This window comes from Tamandua tetradactyla, chromosome 3, assembly GCF_023851605.1.
Source record: "Tamandua tetradactyla isolate mTamTet1 chromosome 3, mTamTet1.pri, whole genome shotgun sequence".
Taxonomy (NCBI): Eukaryota; Metazoa; Chordata; class Mammalia; order Pilosa; family Myrmecophagidae; genus Tamandua; species Tamandua tetradactyla.
In genome coordinates, this window is record NC_135329.1 from 207805499 (window position 1) to 207825604 (window position 20106).

At 38.2% G+C, this 20106-nt stretch overlaps 1 pseudogene; it reads right to left on the minus strand.

Moving 5' to 3' along the window:
• Positions 1–4731: 4731 nt before the first annotated feature.
• On the minus strand, positions 4732–7207 carry LOC143676622 (tudor domain-containing protein 3 pseudogene; annotated as a pseudogene).
• Between the last annotated feature and the right edge of the window lie 12899 nt (positions 7208–20106).

The window sequence follows — 20106 nt, forward strand, 5'->3', positions numbered from 1 at the left end:
CTCAGCAAGTCACAATATCATTACATAGTTGCATATTCATCATCATGATCATTTCCCAGAACATTAGCATCAATTCAGAAAAAGAAAAAGACAACAGAAAAATATACCAAAGAAAAAAAATTTTACATGCCATACCCCTTACTGATCCCTTTCATTGATCACTAGCGTTTCAAACTAAATCTATTTTAACATTTGTTCCCCCTATTATTTATTTTTATTCCATATATTCCTCTCATCTGTTGACAAAGTAGATAAAAGGAGCATCAGACACAAGGTTTTCACAATCACACAGTCACATTGTGATAGCTATATCATTATACAATCATCATCAAGAAACATGGCTACTGGAACACAGCTCTACATTTTCAGGCAGTTTCCTCCAGCCTCTCCATTACATCTTGGATAACAAGGTGATATCTACTTAATGCATAAGAATAACCTCTAGGATAACCTCTTGACTCTGTTTGGAATCTCTCAGCCATTGACACTTTGTCTCATTTCACTCTTCCCCCTTTTGGTCGAGAAGGTTTTCTCAATCCCTTGATGCTGGGTCTGAGCTCATTCTAGAGTTTTTCTCAGTCCCTTGATGCTGAATCTCAGCTCATTCTGGGATTTCTGTCCCATGCTGCCAGGAAGATCCACACCCCTGGTAGTCATGTCCCACGTAGACAGGGGGAGGGTGGTGAGTCTGCTTGCTGTGTTGGCTGGAGAGAGAAGGCCTCTGGACTTTAAGCTGATGTCTCCAGTCACCCCCGTTGGCCTAATGCAGCCTGCAGGGCCCAGTGCGCTGCTGAGGAGGTGCTATGGCAGGAAAAGGATCGTGGGTTTCAGCTTCATGTGCTGGGCATGATATTTATTTATTTATTTTTCCTTTTTTTTTTTTTTTTTGCGTGGACAGGCACCAAGAATCAAACACAGGTCTTTGGCATGGCAGGCAAGAACTCTGCCTGCTGAGCCACTATGGCCCCCCGCATCCCCTCACTGTCCAGTACAAACATTAGTTTTCTGCTCTGTTTCCCCCTGCCTCCAAATGAAATCCAGTTGGTCACGGAGGTCTTTAGAGAGAAACTTTCCTGGGGGCTGGGTAGCTTCTGTTGCCCGTGATACTCAGGTTTATGGGGAAGGGCAGTGTTTCCTAAAGTGTGCTATGCATCCCATTGCGGTAGGTGACATTGTATTTTAATAAATCTACATCAATTTTAAACATTCCTTGTTTTTTAATCTTTTTATTGTAAAATAAACATGCAGAAAAATACACAAAACAAATGTAAGTCTTAACGAAACAAGGCAAATGCCCCAAGCACTCAAAACCCCAGCAATCCCTCCATAATCCTGTACCCCCCCGCCCCACTCCCCGTAAAAGTAACCTGGCTTTTATAGTAATCGCTACCTTACTTTTCCTTACAGTTTCATCACCTAAGTGTGTATCCCTAGAAACTATTGTATAGTCTCGTCCACTTTTAAAAATATCTTTGACTTCTTTTTTAATCTATAATTTCTCCTGTCATTCTTTTCTTTTCCTTTCAATTTATTTGAAATTGAAATGGCCTGAAAAAAATCCAGGCCATTTCTCTGTAATTTCCCAGAGTCTGGATTTTGCTGATTGCACACTCCTGGGACAGTTCAGTTATCTTCCTCTTTTCTCTCTATTTGTTGTAAACTGTCAGCTGGATCTAGATGTTTGAGATTCCGTCTCTTTGGTAGAACTCTAGGTGGTGACGTGTGCCTTCTGGAGACACATAATGTCTGGCTGCCTCCCTTTTTGTGGTGTTAATAGTTATTGACCCTTAGTCTCTACATCCTTTAATTCAGTGGGGGTTTCAAAACGGTGATACATATTTTTTTCATTGTACACTAATTCAGATTTTATTGCTCATTAAGTTTGTCACTCCACATAAGTAAACAGATGCTGGGAAAATATACTGAGATGTTAAACAGATGATGGCAATATTGACGAGACTTTTGAAGTGTTTTACATAAGAGAATGAAAAGTATTACAACTGCCACCACTACAAAATGATATTTTAATCCAATAATCCCCCCCATTTATTAGCTGGAAATTTTTATGGTCATATGATTCCTTTCAGCACTATGTAGTTATCTATTGGTAAAGTTTATTTAGTATATTTACTAGTTTGCAAAATAATAATTTGGTTCCTTATTGTCCTCTGGAGGTAACCAGTTCATTTAAAAATATTATGAACTCATGGATTTAAATATATTTGGTGGATTACAAAAATTGTTGCAATTATTATTGTTATTAGAGCTCAAACTGTCCCATCTTTGGTCAGTGGAAGCCTCTTTGGGCTGGCACCTGAGTCTTTCGACACTACCATAGCAGCATTGGATGGCTTTCTTACTATCGTTTACGTCAAGATGTTCTGGGCTCATTTTGTACATTTTTTTCCTCAGACCTGGAATCAACCATTTCTCCATGAAGCCCTTTTAGCGGGAAATGACATTTTATGACCACAATGTGGACTCCAGGGACATTCATTGCTACTGGGTTGGCCATTGTTTCTAGGGCTTTTCAATGGGCAGAGCCAATAGAATAGATAAAATACTTCACGAGGCCATACTATTTCCAATTCGAATTCCAGGGCTACAGATTTTTACATGCTACCTTTTTTTTTTTAAAAAAAAAAAAAATTGCATCTTCTTTCTTCCACACTGAGAATCCTGATTTTTTAGGACACAGGGGATGATAGAATTAATATATTCCATATTACTCATTTGTTTCAGGGCACATTGCACACTCAACAGGGAGTAGCAATACTAATGCTACTGTCACCAGAATGACAACTGAAATAGTTTAAAAGTTCTTGCCCCAATTTTTATTGTTGTTCTATATCTACATTGTCATAGTTTATCCTTTTAAAACTTGGTTCTGGTTCTATAAGTGACTATGTATCCAATGCTCTCCCCTTGTCCTTATATTGATGACTCTAGTAATTTTGACAGTCTGAGGTTTGTTCTCCAGTTAGTTTTTCAAGAAGAACTTATGGGAACAATATTCCCTGAGTCTTAATTTTTTTAATTATTAAAATTCTTTTTATTACAGCAGTTGTAGGTTTACACGAAGATCATGCAGAAAGTACAGAATTCTCTTGTATCTCCTTTTCACATGCAGTTTACCTTATTAACATTTTATATTAGTGTAGTACTTTTGCTACAAATGATGAAACAATATTATTATAATTATGCTATTAACTGTAGTCCACTGTTTACATTAGGATTCCCTCTCTTTGTTATACAGCAGTGTGGGTTTTTTTTTTCTTTGATGTGGTAACTTATATACAACCTAAAATTTCCCCTTTTATCCCTTTTCAAATTACAATTTAGTGATGTACAGTTATGCCTCCATCACCATCATCCATTGCCAAAACTTTTCCATCACTGCAAACAGAAACACCATGCCAAGTAAACATGAATTCCACGTTCCCTCTTTCCCTGGCTCCTGGTAACCTATTCTAATTTCAGGATTTATAAATTTGCATATTCTGCTTATTTCTTATAAGTGAGATCATACAATATTTGTCCTTTTGTGTCTGGTTTATTTCACTTAACACAATGTCTTTATAGTTCATCTATGTCATTGAATGTACCAGCACTTCATTCCTTTTTATGGCTGAATGGTATTAAATTGTGTGTGTATGTATCTATATGTGTGTGTATATGTATTATCATATACTATATATACATACCACATTTGTTTATTTATTCATCTGTTGATGGACACTCAGTTGCTTCCACCTTTTGGCAGTATGAATAATGGCACTATGAACATTGGTGAACACTGGTGTGCAAATATATGTTTGAGTCTCTGCTTTCAGTTCTTTTGGGTATAGAGCTAGAAGTGGAATTCCCACTTCTATATATGGTATATGATACATCTATATATAATTATAATTGTATACTTAAATTTCTGAGGAACTGTCAAACTTTTCCACAGTGGCTATGCCATTTTACATGCCCACCAACATGAAGACATTTTCTTATTTCTCCATATCCACTCCAATACTTATTTTCCATTTTTTTAAATAGTAACCATTCTAGTGGGTATGAGATGGCATCTCATTATGGTTTTGATTTGCATTTCCCTGATTACTAATGACATTGAGCATCTTTTCATGAATTTATTTGCCATTTGTGTATCTTCTTTGAAGAAATGTCTATTCAAGTCTTTCTCCCATTTTAAAAATTAAATTGTCTTTTTGTTGTTGAGTTGCAGGAGTTATTTATATATTCTATTAAACCCTTATCAGATATATGGTTCCCAAATCTTTTCCTCCATTCTGTAGATTGTCTTTCTACTTTCTTAATAAAGTTCTTTGATGACAAAAGGTTTTAAGTCCCAGTTATTTATTGTTTCTCGTGCTTTTGGTGTTATGTCTAAGAAATTGCTGCCTGACATAAGGTCCTGAAGAAATTTCCCTGTGTTTTCTTCTAGGAATTTTATAACTTTAGTTATTCTATTTAGGTCCTTGATCCATTTTGAGTTGATTTTTATATATGGTGAGAGGTAGGAGTCCACCTTCTTTCGGACAGCCAGCTGTCCCAGCACCATTTGCTGCAGAGACTGTTCTTTCCCTACTAAGTGGACTTGGAACCCTTGCCAAGGATCAAGTGGCCAAAGGTGTGAGGGTTTATTGCTGAAGTCTTAATTTGATTCCATTGCTGTCTATGTCTGTCCTTGCATCAGTACCACACTTTTTTTTTTTTAATAGCACATTGGTTTTATTGATGGCTGAAGAAAAAATCTTGGTATTTGCTTTATTTAACTTGGTATTTTTTCCCATTCTTTGTAAGAGTTGAATCTTTTTTTTTTTCCTTTCAAAATCTGCTTTCTTTTTCTTCAGATAACAATATCCACTGTGACTGCTCTTGCTCTGAAGGGAAAGCAGGAGGTCTAGCAACAAGTTTTGGCCTGGTTGTTGCAGTCAGTGGTTCATTTCTTCTGGAAGATTCTTTTCATATTAATTCCGAGCCCGAGGAGGCTGGTAAAACTGCTGGGTTGGCCGAGTTGATCGTCTTGGCTGGCCATCACCTCCTCTTCGGAATTCAAGAGTTTGCTCGTAGGTACTTTCTTCTTCCCATGCCTCTGTTTGAACTGGCCTGATGTTGCTTAGTAGCACCTCTTCCTAGTTCCCATAATCAATGAAGTTAACAACTGCTGTCATACCTGAAGAATGGAGAGCTTCAACTTCTGCTCGGTAAAACTTGTTGTCTTCCCAATAAAGTGCAAAACATTCATCTCCAGGTTTCCACATTTTTGCATACTCCATAGGAACAGATGATTCTAGTACTTTTTCTGGTTTAATTGGCCCTGATCTTCTTTTAGGCCCACTATTATAAAATATTTTATCATCATAGGGTGTAGCTGGAATGGGTCCGGATGACTTAATAGGTCCTATTCGCCTCCCCTTCGGTGCCATTTCCGTCTCTCCATTTGGAAGATCTATGAAACTGTTAGTTCGAACAGGATTCTGGTAATCACTATTTACATTAAAATATTTTTCAAATTTTATTCCAGTGAAAGTTTCATTATTTATTGTTCGTGGTTTCCTGTCATAAAAATGATCAAGATTTGCTGTTTGGTTTTCTCTTTTTCCATGTTTTTGATAATTATAATCTATGGATTCTTGAGGAAGTGGATTTTCTTTTGCCTCTGCATAAGTTGGACCTTTACCTGGTCTGCTTTGCATAGAGTTATCTCTTTTTCTAAAAGCACCATTATTGTGCTGAGAACTCGAAGGATATGAAGTATCTTTAGTTCTATCGTATCTAGAATATGTTCTATCATACTTGTTTCTCTCTTCAGCCCATACTTCGGATCCTGAAGAAGTATTTGGTCTTTCAAAACCTCTGTTTCTAGGTAATCCCATGCCTTCTAAAATTGACTTTGAATTTTGAGTGTCCCTTTGAAAACGAGGAGGTTTTTCATTTCTTGGCTGCGTGTTATCATTTCGAGGAAGATGTCTTGGTTGATTATTATCTTTTATTCCATTTTGCTCAGTATTCGACAATCTATGTTGTCCCTGATGAAACTGCTGTGGCTGAGATTTAGGTCCTTCCATACTCAAAGTTCCCATTTTGGACTCCAAAAAATCAATGTGCTTGGTGCTGATGGCCTTGCATTTCCCAGATCCTCTTCATCTTCAGATCTTATTCTCCCCCTGCCTTTTCCTTTACCTTTCAGAGGCAGACCTGTAGCAGGTTTTTGTTTATTGCTATTAAGAAGTACATTCAATGCTGCTTCTAGGTTGTTGCCATTATCCATAAGAGCTTGCCTCAATGCTTCCTTATTGAAGCCCATTTCTGTTATGTGCTTCAGAGCTTTTTCATCAACCAGTTCTCTGTAGACACCTTCATGCTTCCCTTCAGATTTGGCTGACTTTTCTTTTTGTAAAACTTCCCTATTTCAATTACCACCAGCACTCATATTGAGATTGCTTCTACCACCACCACCACCTCCTCCAAATGTCTTGGTTTCTTTGCTCTTCGCAACTTCTGCAATAGCAGCAGTCCTTTGCTTTTCAAATTCATCATTATCATTTGTAGGTTTGACAGGCATAGTAACTTGCAAGGTCTTTCTTCGATCAAGTTCTCTACTATCCACTTCGACATGAGACATACACTTCTGTCCAAATGGCACAAAAGGAGGTGATCCACCTTCAGTTCCAATATTGCTTCTATTGTGTTTTGACAAGCTTCTCTGCAATTCCCATTTTTAAATAAGGTGCTCCACTTCACCACCAAGAACTGTTGTGTTAGAGTCATTCAAGAGCAGGAATCCATTTTTAATGTCAATAATGCCTGAGAGCTTAATTTTAGTTCCAGGTGGTGTGTTCAGGCTTATTTTTGACATATAATTAAATTCTACTGCTGTGCAACTTATATGACCATCAGTCATCTGCAAACGCAGCATTCTTGGTGCAACCTGAGATTCTTCGTTATCTTTTGCTGCAGCAACATTGCGAATTTTTTGAATCTGCAACACACAGGGACCTTCAAGCTTTTCTACCTTTCCACCATTGATGTCACCAGGGAGGAATTTCTTGCCAATTGTTCTTAGATCTGTATTGAGAGCAATCGGGATGATGTCATTTGTATTGATTTTGTCAGGAGAACTTGTGCAAGCTTCAATGCCTTCATCTGAAAGATACCAACCCGCCTGGGAAAACACCGCGCCGGGAAGCTCGGCCATGGTAGCTGCTTAAGCCGGTGAAGGTGGGCGGCTGGGGTGAGGGTAAGGGGGAGGCCTCCTACTTGAGACCAAAAAAAAAGAAAAAGAAAGAAAGAAGTACCACACTTTTTTTGTTTTGTTTTTATTTCTTTCTTGTGTGTGTGTGTTTATTTAGTACCCCTCTTTTTTTTTTTTTTTTGCATGGGCAGGCACCAGGAACTGGACCTGGGTCTCCGGCATGACAGGCGAGAACTCTGCCTGTTGAGCCACTGGGGCCCACCCAGTACCACTCTTTTTGATTACTGTAGCTTTGCAATAAGTTTTTTTTGGCTTTTAAAAAGGGGGACTTTATTAAGTTGCAAGTTTACAGTTGTAAGGCTACAAAAATGCCCTAATTAAGGCACCAGCAAGAGGTTACTTTCACTTAAAAAAAGCCGATGAAGTTCAGGGTTTCCCCCTCAACTGGAAAGGCACAGGGCAAACATGGTGACATCCGCTAGCCTTCTCTCCGCACTTACTGTTTCATGAAGCACCCCGGAGCATTTTCCTTCTTCATCTCCAAAGGTCTCTCTGGCTGTGTAGGCTCTCTCTGCTCTTTCCAAAATGGTTCCCAATTAAAGGGCTCCAGTAAGCAATTCCACCTTGAATCGGTGGAATCCATCTAATCAAAAGCTACCAACCACAACTGGGGGGGGTCACATCTCCATGGAAACAATCAAAACACTCTTACTGAGCAATACTGAATGAAGATTAAAGAAATTTGAAATTTTGGGGGTACACAACAGATTCAAATGGGCACAGAGCCCCAAAACATGATTTTTTTCATAATTAAATGAAATATTACATACCTGTGGCAAAAATAAATCCAAACAGTGCAAACAGCATTTGTATACATTAAAAAGTAAGTCTATTAGTTTTCCTCCCCAAAGGTAACCTATTGCCAGTTTCTTGTAAAACCTTTCAGAAATAATTGATACATATTTCTGAATAGGCTTATATATACATATGTATATATGACTTCTATTTTTTTTTTCTGTATGGAATAATCTGTTTTATTTTTTTCCTTTGCAGTCTCTCACTCTTTCCTTCCTAGTTGAAGCCCTCATCACATCCATCCTGAATCTAATGATCATTCAGTCTTTCTCAACTGGAGTACTATTAAAATTTTGGGTAGGACCTTTATTTGTGGCTTGGGGCCATTGTATATATTGCAGGATGTTTAGCGTCATTGGCCCCCACCAAACTAAATGCTGCAATAAGTTTTAAGATCAGGAACTGTGAAGTCTCCAATTTTGTTCTTCACTTTCAAAATGAGCTATTAGTATTTGACTATTCAGGGCTGTTTACTCTTCCAGGTGAATTTGTGGATTTGGTTTTCCATTTCTGCACAGCGATCTGTTGGAATTGCATTGACTCTGTATATTGCTTTCGGTAGAGTTGACATCTTAACAATATTTAGTCTTCCAATCCACGAACACTGAATGTTCTTCCATTTATTTGTCTTCTTTAATTTCTTTCAGCAATATTTTGTAGTTTTCCATGTTTATGTCCTTGGTTAGATTTATTCCTAGATATTTGATTCTCTTAGTTGCTATTTAAATGGAATTATGTTTTGGATTTCTTCTTCAGACTGTTCATTACTAGTGTAGAACAACACCACTGATTTTGTGATATTGATCTTTTACCCTCTGCTTTACTGGATTCATTTATTTGCTTTAGGGGCTCTGTTGTGGACTTTTCAGAATTCTCTATATACAGGAACATGTCATCTACAAATAGGGAGAGTTTTACCTCTTCCTTTCCTTTTTGCATGCCTTTTATTTTTTTTTCTTGCCTAATTGTTCTGACTAGAACTTCAGTACAATGTTGAATAGCGGTGGTGACAATGGGCCTCCTTTTCTGTTTTCTGATCTTGGGGGGACATCTTTCAGTCTTTCTCAATTGTGTAGCATATTAGTTTTCATATACGCCCTTTATCATCTTAAGGATGCTTTTCTGTTCCTACTTGTGCTAGTTTAAAAGGATGTATGCCCCCTAGAAAAGCCATGTTTTAATCAAAATCCCATTTCATAAAGGTAGAATAATACCTATTTAATACTGTATGTTTGAAACTGTAATCAGATCATCTCCCTGGATGATGTGATTTAGTCAAGAGTGGTTGTTAAACTGGATTAGGTGACGACATGTCTCCACCTATTTGGGTGGTTCTTGATTGGTTTATTGGAGTCCTATAAAAGAGGAAACGTTTTGGAGAATAGGAGATTTCAGAGACAGCAACACCACAAAGGGAGTCCATGAGCCAGTGACCTTGGAGATGAAGAAGGAAAACGCCTCCCAGGGAGCTTCATGAAACCAGAAGCCAGGAGAGAAAGCTAGCAGATGACGCCGTGTTCGCCATGTGCCCTTCCAGCTGAGAGAGAAACTCTGACTGTGTTCACCATGTGCCCTTCCACTTGAGAAAGAAACCTTGAATTTCATCGGCCTTCTTGAACCAAGGTATCTTTCCCTGTTTTCCTTTGATTGGACATTTCTATAGACTTGTTTTAATTGTTTTTCTCGGCGTTAGAACTGTAAACTAGCAATTCATTAATTTCCCTCTTTTAAAAGCCATTCCACATTTCTGGTATATTGCATTGCGGCAGCTAGCAAACTAGAACATTAGTTTTCTAAGTGTTTTTATCAGGAAGGGGTGCTGAATTCTGTTAAATGCTTTTTCTGCATCGATTGAGATGATCATGTGTGGGATTTTTTTGTTGTTCTATTAATATGTTGTATTACATTAATTGATTTTCTTATGTTGACCCCACCCTTGCATACCTGGGATAAATTCCACTTGGTCTTGTTATATAATTTTTTTTAATGTGCTGTTGGATTCAGTTTGCTAGTATTTTGTTGAGCATTTTTACATCTATATTTAAGAAGGATATTGGTCTATAATTTTATTTTCTTGTGATATGTTTATCAGGCTTTGGTATGAGAGTGATGCTGGCCTCATAAATTGAAATGAAAAGGGTTCCTTCCTTTTCAATTTTTTGGGAAGAGTTTTAGCAGTGTTGGTGTTAGTTCTTTGAACGTTTGATAGAATTCCCTTGTGATGCCATCTTGTCTTGGACTTTTTTTGTTGGGAGATTTTTTTATTACTGATTCAATCTCTTTACTTTTTATTAGTCTGTTGAGATCTTCTGTTTCTTCATGAATCATTGTAGGTAGTTTTGTACTTCTAGGACTTTGTCCTTTTCATCTAGTTATCTAATTTGCGGGCATACAATTGTTGATGGTATTCTCTCATAATCCTTTTTATTTCTTTGAGGTCAGTAGCAATGTCCTCACTTTCCTGATTTTAGTTATTTGCATCTTCTATTTTTCTTTGTCAATTTTATTGATCTTCTTCAAGAACCAACTGCTGGTTTCATTGATTCTCCCTACTGTTTTTTAATTCTCTATTTCATTTATCTCTGGTCTAATCTTTGCTATTTGTTCCTTCTACTCACTTTGGGTCTAGTTTGCTCTTATTTTTTCTAGCACTTCCAGGTGTGAGCTTGATTTGAGCTCTTTTTTCTTTTTTCATGTAAGCATTCAGAGCTATAACTTTCCCCCTAAGCACTGTCTTCACTGTGTCCCATAAGTGTTTGTTGTTTTCATTTATCTTAAGATACTTCCTTCTTTCTCTTGTGATTTCTTCTTTGAACCATTGATTGTTTGAGTGTTTTGTTTAACTTCTATTGATAATTGTGGGTTTTCCAGATCTCCCTCTATTATTGATTTATAGCTTTTTTCCAATATAGTCAGAGAAGTTGCCTTGTATAATTTCAGTCTTTTAAAATTTATTCAGTCTTGTGTTTTGACCAAACATGTTGTCTGTCCTGGTGTGCCAATTTGAAAGGATCATGTACCCTAGAAAAGCCTTGGTTTAATCCTGATCCATTTGTGGAGGCAACCATTTCTCTTAATCCCTATTCAATAATGTAGGTTGGAAACTTGATTGGGTTTTCTCCATGGAGATGCAACTCACCCAAATGTGGAGTAGAGGGAGCTGTGACTCTGACCATTCCAGGTGAGTCTTGATTACTTTACTGGAATCCTTTAAAAGAGGAAGCATTTTGGAAAAGTTTTGAGATTCTGAGAGAGCAGAGAATCATGCCAGAATGATGGGTGCCCACGCCACCAGAGATGAAGAAGGAAATGCCTCTGGGGGAGCTTCCTAACACAAGAAGCCTGGAGAGAAAGCTAACAGATCTTGCCATGTTCCCTACATGACCTTCTATAGCCTCGCTTTAGTTGGGACATTTTTGCAGGCCTTAAAACTGTACACTAGCAACTTATTAAATCCCCCTTTTAAAAAGCCATTCTGTTTCTGGTATATTGCATTCCGGCAGCTAGCAAACTAGAACAGCTGGTGATTGGTTCTTTTGTACTTGAGACGAATTTATATCCTGCTGTTTTTATATGCAGTGTTCTGTATTGTCTCTTAGGTCTAGTTCATTTAAATATTGTTCAAGTTCTCCATTTCCTTATTGATCTTCTGTCTAATGCTCATTGATGAAAGTGGTATATTGAAGTCTCCAACTATTATTATATAGGTGTCTATTTCTCCCTTCAGTTTTGTCAGTGTTAGCCTCATATAGGGGCATTGTGGTTAAGTGTGTAAATGTTTATGATAGTTACTTCTTCTTGATGGATTGACCCTGTTATTAATAAAATGTCCTTCTTTGTCTCTTGTAACAGTTTTTCTTCTTAACTTTTTAAAGTTTATAATATAACATGTATACAAAGCAAAGAAATTTTAAAAAGCAATAGTTTTCAAAGCACTCTTCAACAAGTAGTTATAGGACAGATCCCAGAATTTTTCATAGGCTATCATACCATCACCTCAGATTTTTCCTTCTAGCTGCTCCAGAATATAGGAGGCTAGAAGGCATATTTTTTTTTATCATCACAATCGACTTTTTTTTCCTTCTTTTTTTGTGAAAAATAACATACATACAAAAAAGCAATAAATTTCAAAACATAGCACCACAATTAGTTGTAGAACAGATTTCAGAGTTTTTGGTATGGGTTACAATTCCAGTTTTAGGTTTTTACTTCTACCTGCTCTAAGATACTAGAGACTAAAAGAAATATCAGTATAATGATTCAGCAGTCATATTCATTTGTTAAACCCTACCTTCTCAGTATAACTCCACTATCACCTTTAATCTTTCTCCCACTCCTTAGGGGTATTTAGGCTATGCCCATTCTAACTTTTTCATGTTGGAAGAGGCTATCGATAATATGAGATGGGGGATAGAACTAGTTGATGTTCTGGAGAGGTTGGCCCCTCTGCCTTCAGGACTTATCTGATCCAGGGATCCATCTGGAGGTTACAGGTTTCTGGAAAGTTACGCTAGTATATGGAACCTATATGGAATCTTATATATTGCCCTAGTTCTTTAGGATTGGCTGGAATGGTCTGAGGTTGGCAGGTTATGATAGGTAGCAAGGTCTAACTGAAGCTTGCATAAGAGCAACCTCCAGAGTAGCCTCTTGACTCTATTTGAACTCTCTCTGTCACTGATACTTTATTAGTTACACTTCTTTTCCCTCTTTTGGTCAGGATGGAATTGTTGATGCCACGGTGCCAGGGCTGGATGTCCACATAGGGTGTCCCACATAGTGGGGAGGGGCAATGATTTCACTTGCAGAGTTGGGCTTAGAGAGAGTGAGGCCACATATATACAACAAAAGAGGTCCTCTAGAAGTAACTCTTAGGCATACCTATAAGTAGGCTAAGCTTCTCCACTACCTACATAAGCTTCACAAGAGTAAGCCTGAAGATCAAGAGCATATTGATTTGGGTGTCCCTAAAGTTTGACACAGTATCAGGGGTTTCCCTGATGGTAAAGTTTAATATTCCATATTCTTTCTCCCATCCCTCAAGGGACTTTGCCAATACTTTTTGATTATCTGTTTAATATACTCTAGGATGTATCCAGGCATTAGATTAAGCCACACAGAATTAAAGGACCTCTTTCTTATTCTGGGCTCCCTGTGTTTCAATTGTTCAAATGAGCTATACAAGTAGGTTGAGTAGATTATGTGCTACAGAAAATTTTGGGTTCAGACCCAATAAATCTTTCTTCCTTTGGTCTCAAAGGGTATGTGTGGTTCTAAAATATAGACAATGTCTTCCTTACCCCTGTGTTCTGAATTACTTTAACCCCAACCCGATTGGCTTCGTTCTTACCTCTTAATATCAGGTTATTTATATATATATATAAACAGCCTCTGAAAATCCAGAAATAATAATTACCACTCTGGACTAAATGTGTCTGCTATAAAAGCTTTTCAACCTAGGCCCCTGTTTTCTTTTAAGCATTTTTCTAAAAGAGACCATACCATTGTTGTTCTTTTGTTTCTGCCTTATTTTGCCTCACCAAATGTCCCACACATTCATTCACATCGTTGCATGCCTCACGACTTCATTCCTTTTTGTCGCAGCACATTTGATCATATGTATACACCATTGTTCACCAATGTACTTCTCAGTCGGAGCATCCTTCAGCCACCTGCATTCATCAGGCATCATGTATAGTGCCCAAAGTCCACAGTCCATCAACACTCTATTTTAGATAATTTCATTGTTCCCAAAAGAAAGAAAACCAATAAACACACCCTCGCTAAATAGAAAATCTAAACTTCCTCTTAACTTTTGTCCCTCCCCCCATTATTTACCCCTGCTGTTGCTGTGGTAGAGCTAATGCTTTCCTTTTAAACATAGCCCGTAGCATGCAATAGCAGTCCCCCACCCCCCACCCCGTACCCTGGACTTAAACACTCTTTGTACATGAATCATGACTTTGAAGTAGTTCTTGCAAGAACTAATTTATATTTCTAGTGTTAATCAGTGGGACATATAGGTCTATACAACCCCTTTCAATATTGTTCATCTTCAATGTGGTGATATTACTTATAGACCCACAAGAGAACCGCCTTCACTTCTATCTATTCCCTTACATTGGAGTTCAACCTCATTCGCTAACCTTTCACCCATCTCTAGCTTCTGGGTATCACTAAGTCCCCTATATTCTGTATTATAAGCCTCTGATTTTACCTTTACCATGGCCATAAAAGTGGACTCATACAGTATCTATCCTTTTGTGTCTGACTTATTTCACTCAGCATTGTGTCCTCAAGGCTCATCCATCTTTTCATGTGCTTCAGGATGTCATTTTGTCTTACTGCTGCATAATATTTCATCGTATGTATACACAGCATTTTGTCAATCCACTCATCTGTTGATGGGTATTTGATTTGTTTCCATCCTTTGGCAATTGTGAGTAATGCTGCTATAAACATCATTGTGCAAATGTCTGTTTGTGTCATTGCTTTCAGCTCTTCTGGGTATATACCAAGTAGTGCTATTGCTGGGTCATAGGGCAACTTGATATTTAGTTTCCTAAGGAACTGCCAAACAGTCTTCCATAGTGGCTGCACCATCATACATTCCCACCAGCAGTGCATAAGTGTCCCAGTTTCTCCACATCCTCTCCAACATTTATAGTTTCCAGTTTGTTTAATAGCAGCCATCTTATAGGTGTGAGGTGTGAGGTGTGAGGTGGTATCTAATTGTAGTCTTGTTCTGCATTTCCCCTACAGCCACTGAAAATGAGTATCCCTTCATGTGCTTTTGAGCCATCTGTATTTGCTCTTCAGAAAACTGCCTATTCATATCTTTAGCCCATTTTATACTTGGGCTGTTTGTTCTTTTGTTGTTGAATTGTATGATTTCTTTTTGTATACAGGATATCAAACCTTCGTCTGATATGTGATTTCCAAATATTTTCTCCCATTGAGTTGGCTGCCTCTTCACATTTTTTTCTCTTCACCTTTTTGACAAAATCTTTTGATGTTCAGAAGCATTTGATTTTGAGGAGTTCCCATTTATCTGTATTTTCTTTTGTTGCTTGTGCTTTGGGTGTAAAGTTTAGGAAGCTACCTCCTATTACTAGGTCTTGAAGATGTTTTCCTACATTTTCTTCTAATACCTTTATGGAACTAATTCTTATATTTAGGTGTTTGATCCACTTTCTGTTAATTTTTGCATATAGTGTAAGATAGTCCTCTTTCATTCTTTTGGCTATTGTTATCTAGTTTTTCCATGCCCCTTTATTGAAAAGACTATTTTGTCCCAGTTCAGAGGATTTGGGGGCCTTGTCAAAAATCAGTTGACCATAGATTTGGTGGTCTATTTCTGCACTCTTGATTCTATCCCATTGGTCAATGCTTCTGTCTTTGTGCCAGTACCATGCTGTTTTGACCACTGTGGCTTTATAATAGGTTTTAAAATCAGGGAGTGTTAATCCTCCCACTTCGTTCTTCTTTTTTAGGAAGCTTTTAGCTATTTGCTGTGGAGATATAAAGTTTCCAACCTACAATATTGAATCAGGATTAAAAGAAATGGTTGCTCCCACAAGATTGGATCAAGATTAAAACATGGCTTTTCTGGGGTACATAATACTTTCAAACCAGCACATTTTACCCTCTGGATCACCCAAAGACATGTTGCTTCCATATACAAAACACATTCACTCCATCACAATATCACAAAGCCTTAAACCATTTCAGTAACAATACAAATAAAATACAAAGTTAAAACCAGTATAAAATCTCAAAGTCAGCTACAGGCATAGTTTGTTCTAAGGCAAAAAATTCTTCTCTGGCTCTGGACCTGTGAAACTTAGAACAAGTTATTTGCTGCCAATATACAAAAGAAAGACAGTCATAGAATACACGTTTCTGTTGTTATAGTGAAAAATTGAAAGGTAAGCAGGGATACCGCTCAGAAAATCTGCAGGACAAACTTCATTGGATTTCACAGTCTGAGAGTCATTTATCCTTGGGGATTTAGAAGCGGCAGTTGCACCTTTTCCAAGGGCCTATGCAACAGCCTTGCTCTCTCCAAATGCTGGAGCGTGTTGCAACACTGGAGCTCTTTGGGGAGACCACCTTTTTCTCAACTCCAACCCCTCCATACATCAGAACTGCCAGCTTCACAGCCTGCCCTGCAGATCTGGAAGAGCTCCACACGAAAAGGTCGCTGGCTGAAGGAGTGAGTCTCTCTTCTTAAAAGCCTTCAGCTGATTAGATTATCACCGTAGTTGATCACAGATATAATCAGCCACAAGATGTAATTAACTGACTGATGATTTAACACACCAGCCTTCTGGTTTATCAACCAGCCACAAAATATCCTTGCAGTAACGGTCAAACCAGTGCTTGCCTGACCAAACAACTGGGCATAATCATTTGGTCAAGTTAACACCAGAGTTCCAGGCTGTTCTTTTTTTGTTATGCAAACCTCCCACCTCCACCCCCCACCGCCACAGGCTATGATTTTCTCAACTCCTCTCCTGTACTCTAGGCTACCGTTTTTGGGTTTTGGGTTTTTTTGTTTTTGTTTGTTTGTTTTTATTTTCTAGGCTACCTTTTTACTACAGCTTCCAACCTGGGTCCAGTGTGCCTTACAGAGAGGTTTAGTTTTCTGTTTTCTTGTGGCTTTTCTGCCACAAGATCCCAACCCACAGAGCCAGATAAGGTAAGTGTTCAAAAACATTTCACTTTTCCATTTAGGTGCACCAGAAATTAGGGACTGAGCTGAGAGTGTGCACTGCTTGCCAAGAGTCCCACTGTGGGTCACCCTGACTTCCAGGGGACTACTTTGTATGAGTACACATGTGTCCGCTTGGCCCTGATGTGGAACTGTGTGGCCTTGAGTCTGCATGCCTGGATGTATGAGGGACTCTAAGTCACTGCCAGGGTAATTCTTTGGTCACTGACCATGGCAGGAAGTGCTGGCCAGAGCACTGCCACTGTGGGTGTATTAGCTAGGGTTCTCTAGAGAAACCGAATCAGCAGGAGATATCCGTAGATATAAAATTTAAAAAGTGTCTCACGTAACCGTGGGGATGTTAGAGTTCAAGGTCTATAGGGCAGCCCGTAAACTGGTAACTCTGATGAAGTTCCTCAGTGAACTCTCAGGAGAGGATGGCTGGACAACCGTAAAAATGGAAGAGTCCAAAATCTGTAGGGCAGGCTGTGAAGCTGACAACTTTGATGAAGGGTCTGGACGAACTCCACAGGAGGGGCTCGCTGGCTGAAGCAGGAAGAGAGACTGTCTTTTCTGAATCCTCCTTAAAAGCCTTCCAGTGATTAGATTAAGCATCACTCATTTCAGAAGACACTGCTCTTTGTTGATTGCAAACGCAATCAGCTGTAGATGCAGTCAATGTAGTCATGAATTATATCCATGAAATGTCCTCATAGCAACAGACAGGCCAATGGTTGCCCGACCAGATGACCAGGCACCACCACCTGGCCAAGTTGACACATGAACCTGACCATGACAGTGGGTCTCTTAAACTGTACAGGCATGAGCATAGGAGAAGGGTCTGGACTGGCAGGCCTGGGCTCCATTGCTTTCAGCCTCTGTTCCTGTGGCAGTTCCTCACTTTGCTTCTCAGGCTCGCTTTCATCTCTTGGCTTCCCTTGGTTCTCTCCAGGTTCTCACTTGCTTAATTATTTCTTGGGAAGGCACACAGCAACATCTACTGGGCTCCACCATGCATCTCCAAACATCCATGTTTCTGTTCTAACATCATGTACTCTTTTAATATGTATGTGCCAGTAATCAATCTATCGTCTTTTATCTCCAAGTCTACCCTTTATTGACGGCTCTGCAGTGACATAGCTAGACCTTGTGACTGTCTTATTTGCCAGCTGATGCAGTGGTAAACTTTGTCAGTAGAGGGTGCTGTAGGAACACTGGAGGAGTAAGGGATTTCTCTTCTTGATTCTGGTGTGCCTTGCTCTCCGGGATCATGCAGCTTCTTCAGAGTTAAGCTCCAGCAATGCTTGGTGGCCAACAGTGCATGATCTCACCCCTGTGGACAGCTTTGCAGCCTCAGCCATCTTCTTCACCATCCAGGGTGCCATAGTTGTGCCCTCTCTATCGAAGTCTTGCTCTCAGCTCTGGGGTTAGAGGGCTTTTTATTGGGCTTTCTATCTCAACCCAGGGTGTAGAGGTTTCTCCTTTATCAGCCACTCCTGCATTCTTTAGTTCTTTTGACTCCTAATTAGCCATTTCCCCATTACTCCAATCCCCTATTATAATTAATAATTCTTTAAATTAAACGTTACTATTCAAATTGCCTCATGGTTTTTCTCTCCTGAATTGACTCGACTAATTCAATGTAATATCAAGTCTTTTCATTTTCTTTATTTTTTTAAATTTCTGGAAATTTTTCTTGAATTACAGTTTTTAGTATTTGTTTTGTTTCCTGACTTTGGTTTTCACTTTCAGAGACTCCTATTATCTTATACATTGGATTGACTGTTTCCATTATTTGTCATATTCTCTTGAGTCCTTTTTATGTGTTCATTTCTTTTTTATTTGAAAGTTATCTTCCTTTTCCTTTCTTTTCATGATAAGGCATCAACATCATGTTTCTTCTAATTTAGTCTTCATATTTGAAATTAATTTTTTTCTTTCTAAAAATATCCTTAAGTACGACCATCTCATTTCTGAGCCTTTCTAATTATGATTTTCCTAGTCTTTTTTTCTAGTTTTGAAATGGTTGGGATAGTTTTACTGTGTTTTTTTGGGCCATATTTTTATGACTTACTTTCACTGTATAGACACCATTCTGCCCCTTATTTTCTTTTATCCAGACAGAAACTTTGGATGGGATTTAGCATTAATACTTCCCCATTTGTTATATAAAACTAGTTTTCTGAGCTTTTAGAAGGATGTGGATTAAGGAAAGCTTCTCTGACTTCACAGTGCTTCCTCTTCTTGTTACAAAAAAAAAGACTTAAAGAAAAAAGTATGGTGAACTATTACAACTAATAGATGAGTTCAGCAAAGTTGCAGGATACAAGATCAATATGCAAAAATCAGTTGTATTTCGACATACTTGCAATAAACACTCTAGAAGAGAAATTTAAAAACCAATTTGATTTATAATAGTATCAAAAAGAACAAAATACCTAGGAATAAACTTAACAACAGAAATGTAAAACTTATACTCTTAAAACTAGAAAATATTGTCAAAAGAAATGTTATAAGATCTAAATAAATGGAAAGATATCTGATGTTCATGGATCAAAAAACTTAATATTGTCAAGATGGCAATGCTTTCTAAATTAATCTCAGATTCAATGCAATTCCTATGAGAATTCAGCCAGCTTCTTTGCAGAATTGATAAGCTGGTCATAAAATGCATTTGGAAACTTGAGGGACCCAGGATAGCCAAAAAGGGGACCAAGTTGGAGGACTCACGCTTACCAATATCAGAACTCACTAAAAAGCAGCAGTAATCAAAATAGTGTGGTGCTGACATATAGACATGTCAATCAATGGAATACAATTGAGAATCCAGAAATAAACCCCTCACATTTATTGTCAGTTGATTTTTCTATATGGATTAAAAAACATTTCAATGGGGGAAAGAATGGTCTTTTCAACAAATGGTGCTGGGACAACTTGTTATCCAAATGCAAAAAAAAATTAAATTTGTACCTGTACCTTACAACACATGCAAAAATTAGCACAAAAGGGACCATCATTATAAATATAAGATTTTTTTAAACTATAAAGCTCTTAGGAAGAAACCAGAGGTAAATCTTTGTCACCATGGATTTGGTAATGGCTTCTTTGATACAACACCAGAAGAACAAGCAACAAAAGAAAAATAAATTGGGCTTCGTATTAGTTAGGGTTCTCTAGAAAAACAGAATCAACAGGAAACACTTGCAAATATAAAATTTATAAAAGTGTCTCACATAACCATGGGAATGCAAAGTCCAAAATCTGCAGGGCAGGCTGTGAAGCTAACGATTCCAATGGAGGGTCTGGACAAACTCCACATGAGAGGCTTGCCAGC